At 45.5% G+C, this 7,861-nt stretch overlaps 2 long non-coding RNA genes across 2 annotated transcripts; both read right to left on the reverse strand.

Moving 5' to 3' along the window:
* Positions 1 to 113: 113 nt before the first annotated feature.
* Positions 114 to 1,858, reverse strand: LOC135393471 (uncharacterized). The gene is made up of 3 exons (XR_010422643.1): positions 1,760 to 1,858; positions 1,561 to 1,584; positions 114 to 381 (listed from the first exon to the last, which is right to left on the reverse strand). It is a non-coding gene; the product is annotated as an uncharacterized LOC135393471 (long non-coding RNA).
* A 4,376-nt stretch (positions 1,859 to 6,234) lies between these two features.
* Positions 6,235 to 7,593, reverse strand: LOC135393472 (uncharacterized). Its single transcript, XR_010422644.1, has 3 exons — positions 7,368 to 7,593; positions 6,995 to 7,012; positions 6,235 to 6,479 (listed from the first exon to the last, which is right to left on the reverse strand). It is a non-coding gene; the product is annotated as an uncharacterized LOC135393472 (long non-coding RNA).
* Positions 7,594 to 7,861: the final 268 nt, after the last annotated feature.

Here is a 7,861-nt window from a genome sequence, read left to right on the forward strand (position 1 = left end):
TCGTGCCTGCGGTTCTGGACAAATCACTACTTCGAAGTAACCTAGGGTGGGAGTCGTCCGTTCCTTTGACAACATGTACTGCGTAATGCGAAGACTACAAGTATAGCAAAAGATGCATTTGATGTGTTTTAATTGAACTGTGCTTCCTATAATTATCGTCATCGCCTCCGTCAATTGCACTGTTCTTCGTGAATCCTCGTGTTATCCTCTACAGCTCAGATTCTGGTGTGGTGGCGATTCAGTACGAGGAACACACGCAGACTCCATGACTGCAACCGCCTCCACCAGCGTCCACAGCTTTCCTGCAGTATCTGTCGCAGAACACATGTCCCGCTGCTGACGTGGTGCACTCCTGTTCTTCGACGAAACGCCTACGTTCACCTGCATGACCGCAGAAAACATCGTTGGAAGATCTTATGGTTTGGGATGCGCACTAACAGCTCTTCAAGCAGAAAGAGAGAAAGTGAGGCTTCCGGGTGGTTGTGTTTCGTTAATGACACGCGTCGCCAGAGCCGTTCCAATAGGAGGGGCGAGAATGGGCAGCCTCCCCGGGCGTTTTCCACAGAGGGGGCGCCGGGCGGGAGGCTCCGCTAGAGCTATACTATATATCGGGTGAGCGGGAAAAGATGTGAGAAACAAAAGAACTGTGCGATCGGAGCTGCATATGAGCTTTTCCTTCACTTTCTATACAGTCGTCCTGGTGGGGGTGATGTGTGTGTGTGTGTGCGTGTGTGTGGATGGGGGACTTGGCGTAATCATGCCCCTGGCGGAAGCTCGCCCCGGGACGGCTCTGGGCAGCCCTTAAGACGGCCCTTAAGAGTTCCTAACTCTTCGCACGACGGCACCACGTTTTTACGGATAAATATGAAACATGATTACTGGTATCGATGTGGACCTGCGCTCCAAGTTTTAAGCACAGTCCGTTCACACTACTGTCCCCACGTGGTGTTGTCTCTAGGTGTTCTTGACGGAGTATCATGACCGAGTTGCGCCGCGTCCACGGAGACAACTTTTCAATGGCGTATCACACCTCTTCACGCCAGGAAGTCGAACTGGGCTTCCAACGTCACGTCGCGCCGGTTACAAGAAAACGTTCAGCAAAAATATTTTGCATGTTTCCTCTTGATGTAATGTGTAAAGAATCAAGTAAATGAAGCAGGGCAGCGATTAAAATTAAATGCTATTCCATTGCAGAATTTAAAAAAAAAATTAATGCTGATCATTGGGAGTCTCGTCGGCAGGGGTGATACTGTCCACCATTACTGCTGGAAGTGCTGTGAAATGGAACGATAAGTCTCCTTACAATTAGGACCAAAGTCCTACGGTGCCCAAAAACTTTAGATCTGCTTTTAGGGTGGAGCGTTTTACAGGCTGGGTTTGTCTATGGACGAAGGAATTTTGACATAGTTGAGAGGACGACAGTGGAACAGATCTGACTGAGGTACGCTGGAAGTGTGGTTTTGACAGGTTGGGAACACGGGCAATGGTGAAGTATGAGGTCTAGCTGTATTGTATACAAAACTTATTGTAACTGTCAAGAGAAATATGTGAAATACATACGTGTCCACCCTGCCTCGACCAGTGCTAAACGAGAGAGAGAAAATGACAACTTAGGCTTGGCATACCCAACGCATACAAAGGCTTCCTGCGTATGGAAGACGTGGAAACTTTTAGCAGCCGCATGTGCTTGACTCTTAAGCAACGAAAATAAGCGACAATCTCTACTCCATTTTAAGGTGAATAAGTAACCAAAACTTACCACTCACGCAAAGCACAAGCACCAAGAGCTTGATCATCTCCTTCTGTATCTCCTGAGACTACAACTGTAACTAACATCTGTGGGAAGAAGTGTTATCCAACCGAGCCTGTGAAATATAGTTTTGTGCAGAAGACTCGACATTTTATGCGGTCCCTCACACACTAAAAACGATAAACAATAGCACAATGGGGCGATTTGGTGGCCTGAGCCTTTGGGAGTCATGTCGTATCTCATGAGCCGACAGATCGCGTGACAACGCTCTCAGTGCTAAGAGCCTTTTCGACTCGAGCACCCAATGAGTTTGATGGGCTGTCACGCGAGTGCTCTCACTTTATGAAAGAAAGAATGTAACACATGACGTGTTCAGCCATTCGGCTACGTTATTCACCATTCTTTAGCGCATGGGGGACAGTGTTTCCGAGAACAGCGAATGGAATATATAGACATCGTAAACATGACTAAACGTACACGAAGCTGACGCTAGAACACACGGAGGAAAAAATGACACAACCCGTTTATTGCACAGGGACCGTGATGTATTGAATGAGGCAGAAAAAAAAATAGAGAAAGACAAACGTTGGACCGTAGCAGGACCGCAACCAACACGTCTTGATTGGTGGTCAACGACGTTCATCGCTGTGCAATGATGGTAGCCTGTTAAACAGACGCACGTCTACATCTGGGAGAACGCATAAGAAAGAGTGTGTGCCTGTCCTGTAGAACCGAAAGAAGCACCTTGAAAAGTCGTTCGGCTCTCGCGCCAGCGTTGTAAGACGCTCAGAGCGTCAAGCCAGCAATCAAGACGTGTGGATACGAGTTCTGCACCTAATAGACAAGTGAATGTGGTTGTGCTTTCATGCAAGTCGCTCGTGAGATCACATGCGTACATTGTTGTGAGGGGCACCAGCACTGGGCAAAAATATTTTTCTGCGTATTGAACTTGCTTGAACGTATTTTTTCTAAACACACGACTGCGCCCAACGCTGACCTCACAGGATTCAAATGGAACAATGAATGATGATGATGATGATGATTGAAAGAAAAAATGGGGAACAATGGAACAATGAAAACGTTGTTGCAATAACGTTTACAATGCAAGTACGTTCACAAGGCATGATAGCATGATAAACATAACGCGATAAAAATAGGAAATTTTCATTTGCTTGCTATTGCTATTGGTTATCTGGAGTACCTAGCCTCCCCTGCTGCCTCCTCATTGGCGGTGATGGCTTTCCTGACGTTACAATCCGATAAACTACCCCGGGTACCCGGCTTCGAATCTCGGTGCTGCTGTCTGGGGTTTTTTCTGGGTTTTCCTCAGACGCTTTCGGACATATGTCGGCACAGTTGCCTTAGAAGTCAGCCCAGGACGCACATTCCTCCAGGGCGTCAGTCGTGACGTTGCCCATCTCTGTGAGGCCGACAACGGCGCCCTTTCACCAGCGCGACAACCACTCCGATAAATGTCGGCATCCGTGTGACAACCTGTAAAAGTTAAAACGGGAGTTCGCATCATTATAAACAACCAGTCATTTACATTTACCCGTTCTAACTTGAGGCGAAGAATCACGGCTATAGGGTCACCACCCAGTCGGTGTTTAGGCGGTAAGGTGGGTTGTTTCTTGACGGCTGTGCTTGAAAGTCTATATCAGCAACGTTTTGTCGGTGTCTTACCACGGAAGCCGTTCCACGAGAACTTTCGGCAAATTCCGTAAGCCCATCCAACGAATTTGGAATGTGTCCAAAGCTGCCGTGGTAGTAATATCCATTTTTTTTGTCCAAGTAAAATAAGTAATATCCAAGTCTTGTTTTTGATCTGTATGTTTACGTCTGTGTACGTTTTCCATCCAATACAACAAGGACAAAAAACAGTTTGACATTTTGTCCACGCTGTTGAATGAGTGCTTTCTCTCCTGTTGCTTTTCTCTTTCTCCTGTGCATTACTCTCAGTTTCCCTCCCCATTCTTTTTGTCTTTTTCATATCCCTCTTGGTCTCATTTACTCAGCCGTCAGCACCTCTTGTCACTTCCTTTACAATTCCCATTTGAAAGGGATCGTCCACATCCTTATTCGCAGGTTCAGGTTGTTGTATCCCTATTCAAATAATCAGTACAGGAAGTCTATCTATATATCTGCTCCCACCGGTAGCGTGGCGACTTTGGGGAGGGGGGTCGAGCCCCACTTCCTGTCACGGGCCGACCCACGCAGATCGTGCTAACCCCACGGAAAAGTACGTATACAAGAGGGGTCCAGTGGTCCATGATACCCCATATGTAATCGCATTAGTAAACGTTCCAATACTCTACATTTTCAACTCTTTCTCATTTCACTGTACGCCCAGGTATGCATGTATTGGTGCTCTCAGGATTAGACTAGGGGGGAGGGAGGGGGAACCGAGGTGGGTTTCCGAACCCCCCCGAGACATACACGCACACACATTGGAGGTTTGGCTACGCCGCTCTGCACACTGTTGCTGCAGTAGCTTTTACAAAGCATGTGCGTTCACAAAGCTCGATAAACATAGCGCTACAAAAATGGGATATTTTCTTGGCGAGGAGGAAAGAGCTATCATACGGCCATATATGCACGGCTTGCGTCTTTCAATATAGGAAGCACGCGTCGTTTTCTTGCTCCAACATGCATTTTTAAATGAGAATCCAACGTGCGCTGATCCCAAAGATTGGCGTTTCCATCTCGGACGAGGATGGCAGCAGCAACTCGGTGGCAGAGTACAAGTTGGTCAGACACGTTGCCTTCTTCGAGAGACGTCAAAGAATGTGTTCCCCTGCTCTGCTCTGGGATTTCAGCGCACTTTAAAGAACGCTCACGTATAGGTAAAATTATTACACAGGCTCTTAAAAAATGAACTTCAACGCATAGCACGCTCATAGCATAAGTGTCAAAAGAACGGCGTATGCCTCCCGTTTTCAACATATCAGGGCGGATAACGATATCATTCGAGATGATGGTTGGCTATAGGAGCGTGCTATGCGGTGAAGTTCATTTTTAAGAGTGCGGAAAGACCACTGTGGCATCGCTCATGATCATGGTCAGGTCTGTTTGGATTTAATCCACATGGATTTTATCCGGTGGATTTTTTTGGATTTTGTCCACACAGTTTTATCCGGATTTTTTTTAGAGATTTTCTCCAGATGTGATGTGAAAGTCAATCTGAATTCAACGTCACACGGAAGACTCCCGCTTTATTTTCTTGTAGTGTTGGCTAGCTGTTTGAAAAAGCGCGGGTGCGCGCAACATTAGCTCTTAACTTTTGAACTGATAATTTTTCAGATTTAACTTTTTCCCGCTTTCTTCTACTTCTGCCCAATCAGGGAGAGGCTTTCTTCCGCTAACTGAAGTGCGCCGAAACACGATAGCTAATCCAGGCGTGTAGGATCCACACCATTCAATCACGCGTGCATGAAACTCCACTTTTCGGAAAACAATAGAAACTGATACAGTGTTGCTGGGACAGGCAGTTCCGTAAACAGAGACTCTGAGAGGTCACACGAAATCAGGAACAGCAAAGCACATTTGTTTATACTATGTTAGCCTTGATTTTATTGATGAACTTGAGTTTATTGATAGCCTTGTATATGTTCTCCAAAAATATCCAAAAGTATCAGCGTTTTATCCAAAAAAAGCCCACTGGAGAGGATCTTTTTAAAGATATCCGGATTTTTTTCAACCCTGATCACAGTTTTCTCGCCATCTAAAGCTACGAATTGTCAATTAGCGAATGATAGCTCCACTGCATAGCACACTCCTAACCAACCATCATCCTGGTCATGACGTCATTCTCCCCTCTGATCTGTTGAGAACGGAAGGCCCGCACATATTTCTGACACTTGCGTACTTGTGCTGATTTTCACGAAAGGCGCGCAGGCTCTGCGCTTTCCACAAATCAAGAGTGATAACAGTATCGAAGTGTAAAAGGTTTAGCCTTGAGCGAGTTATGAGGTGAAATTCTGGTTTTAAATCATACACTCGTTGAAGTGAACTTCACCACACAGCACGCTCCTGGCCAACCATCATCCCGAATGACAACGTTCTCGTCCCTGATTTGTCGAAAACTGGAGGCGGAGCCTATTCTGTGCCGTGCATAATGGCAACAAAATAGGCTCCTCCTCCCATTTTCAACAAATCAGGGGCGAGAACGTTGTCATTCGGGATGATGGTTGACTAGGAGCGTGCCGTGTGGAGAAGTTCATTTTTAAGAGTGTACTTGCTACCTCCTGTGGGAGCCGCGTGGGAGAAAGTGGCGGCATCGCCCTCATCTTTGTCAGAGTTTCCATGTTTAATAATTTCCCAACGGGATATCACACCGATATCGGCGTTGGCACATTAATAAATTAATAACGAGAGTATGTATATACATTAAATAAACCTCCACATGTTCAACCGCTACTCCTTCAACAAGGGGAAGAGTCAAGTGACTACCACTCTGACCAAATGAGAACCTTAGGCGACATGCGCGACTTTCAAGGTTGGCTTTATTTTCTTTTATTCGCCATGCCCAACGTATCCATTTGTTTGACAGCAGTAGATAGCCATATATGTCTGACGTGGCCTCACTCAAGAGAGGCGCACATGCAGTATAATCCACTCTCCGGAGTATCCTCGGATTGGACGCAAGCGCCTCCACCGTACCCTTCGTCTTTGCAATGCTGTTGGCAATCCTCGTTGCTGTTTGGGTTGTCACAACTGGGTGCATCTGCATCTGGTAAGACATTTTAAAGATGGACACAAAAAATTTACGCTCGGTCAACTTGTCTGAAAACAAATCAAATCAAATAATATACATAAATAAATAAATGAAAAGGAAAACCGTTTTCTCTTATCGTTTACAGTGGCTTATATAATCTCCAAGTCTCGTGCGGAGGAGATGATCGTGGTTTAGTAGTGGGCTAACCTTTCTTACGACATCAATTATTTTCCTGCAGTTTTCAATTTTGCACGCATCATTTATTTATCTATTCATTTATTCATTACACGCTTGTCCCACGGTATGTTGGCTCACGTCTCCATATCCCCCTATTCCATCATCGTCATAGCATGCAATGGTGTTGCTTCACGTCTAGTAAACACGCATAGCAGGACTTATTTCGAACGGCAGTGTCCCGTCAGGTTTACACAGGAGACATGTTCACGAATGTTTCTTTCCTTTCGTTCGTTTTCAGAGACTGTATATGAGCCCCTCTTACATGTCAAGAGCAACATAAAGTTAGTACTTACCTGTCCCTACTATCAGAACTGAAAGAAACAGAAGGGTCACTTCAACGCCGCGTTCAACGCAAAGTGTATGGTCTCATCGCAAGTAAAATTCTGGGATAATCAATAAATTATACTTGCTCGATAAACTGCAACGTTAAGTCTACTAATTTCAGTATTAATGCTACTGAGTTTAATACTACATTTTTATTACTAAAAATAGCACTTAGTCAACAACAGCGCTTAATATTAAGCATGGAACCCAGACTCCAGTCATATTTTCAGGAACGCGCCTAACGACGAACTACAAATCTGGCGTTTCCTGCTGTTGCTTATTACGAAAACTCCCCACTAGGGGAAATCACAACCCGCATGCCTAAAATCTACGAAAGCTTACCTGAAGCACAAAGGAGAAGCACTAGCAGACACCTCATTTTGAGCATATTAAACGTTTTCAACAGGAACGTCTGCACTTGGATTTGTGGAGCGCGCCGCTATATAAAGGTGACGGGAGACTGTTAATACAACCAAACCAGTAAGTGACACCCATCACGCGTTCAGAGAAAAAGAATGGCATCGGCGCACTTCTCCTTTGAAACGGACACGCAATTAATATATCGTGATACTTGGGAATTGCTGCCATATATCGCTATCGAAGCGACGCGAAGAGAAAAACGCTTCCAGCTGGGCTCTGCTGTTCTTGGAAGAATTGGTCCCGAGAGAATATTACAAACGTGACTGTTGCGAAGAATGGCTTCGTGAGCTTCATTACGCATCTTCTGGGGGATTGTTCTTGGTAACGATAAAATCTACGACTTTCTAAGTAACGTATGCAAACAGACTCGCAGGATGTCATGCAACTTATGTGTTAGGCAGTCGTTTGATCTTGAA

The sequence above is a fragment of the Ornithodoros turicata genome, chromosome 4, assembly GCF_037126465.1.
Source record: "Ornithodoros turicata isolate Travis chromosome 4, ASM3712646v1, whole genome shotgun sequence".
Classification (NCBI taxonomy): Eukaryota; Metazoa; Arthropoda; class Arachnida; order Ixodida; family Argasidae; genus Ornithodoros; species Ornithodoros turicata.